This window comes from Arachis hypogaea, chromosome 12, assembly GCF_003086295.3.
Source record: "Arachis hypogaea cultivar Tifrunner chromosome 12, arahy.Tifrunner.gnm2.J5K5, whole genome shotgun sequence".
Classification (NCBI taxonomy): Eukaryota; Viridiplantae; Streptophyta; class Magnoliopsida; order Fabales; family Fabaceae; genus Arachis; species Arachis hypogaea.
The window spans coordinates 55,469,235-55,470,201 of record NC_092047.1 but is presented as its reverse complement, the minus strand read 5'-3'; positions in this window follow the sequence as shown (position 1 = coordinate 55,470,201).

Here is a 967-nt window from a genome sequence, read left to right as displayed (position 1 = left end):
TCCCTGAATCCTACTCAGAATACCACAGACAAGGTTTAGACTTTCCGGATTCTCATGAATGCCGCCATCAATCTAGCTTATACCACGGAGATTCTGATTAAGGAATCTAAGAGATATTCATTCAATCTGATGTAGAACGGAGGTGATTGTCAGACACACGTTCATGGATTGAGGAAGGTGATGAGTGTCACTGATCATCACCTTCTCCATAGTTAGGTGTGAATGGATATCTTAGATAGGAACACACATGTTTGAATGGAAAACAGAAATACTTGCATTAATTCATCGATACACAGCAGAGCTCCTCACCCCCAACAATGGGGTTTAGAGACTCATGCCATCAAAGAGTACAAAGTTTTGATCTAAAATATCATGAGATACAAAATAAGTCTCTAAAAGTTGTTTAAATACTAAACTAGTAGCCTAGGTTTACAGAAAATGAGTAAGCTATGATAGATGGTGCAGAGATCCACTTCTGGGGCCCACTTGGTGTGTGCTGGGGCTGTGACTTAAGCAATTCACGTGCATAAGGCTGTTTTGGGCGTTCAACGCCAGGTTTGGATCCATTTCTGGCATTGAACTCCAACTTTTAATCCTTTTCTGGCACTGGACGCCAGAATTGGGCAGAGAACTGGCGTTGAACGCCAGTTTACGTCGTCTATCCTTGAGCAAAGTATGGACTATTATATATTGCTGGAAAGCCCTGGATGTCTACTTTTCAACGCAATTGGAAGCGCGCCATTTCGAGTTTTGTAGCTGCAGAAAATCCACTTTGAGTGCAGGGAGGTCAGAATCCAACAGCATCAGCAGTCCTTTTTCAGCCTGAATCAGATTTTTGCTCAGCTCCCTCAATTTCAGCCAGAAAAATACCTGAAATTACAGAAAAACACACAACTCATAGGAAAGTCCAGAAATATGAATTTTTCCTAAAAACTAATGGAAACAAACTAAAAACGCACTAAAACAT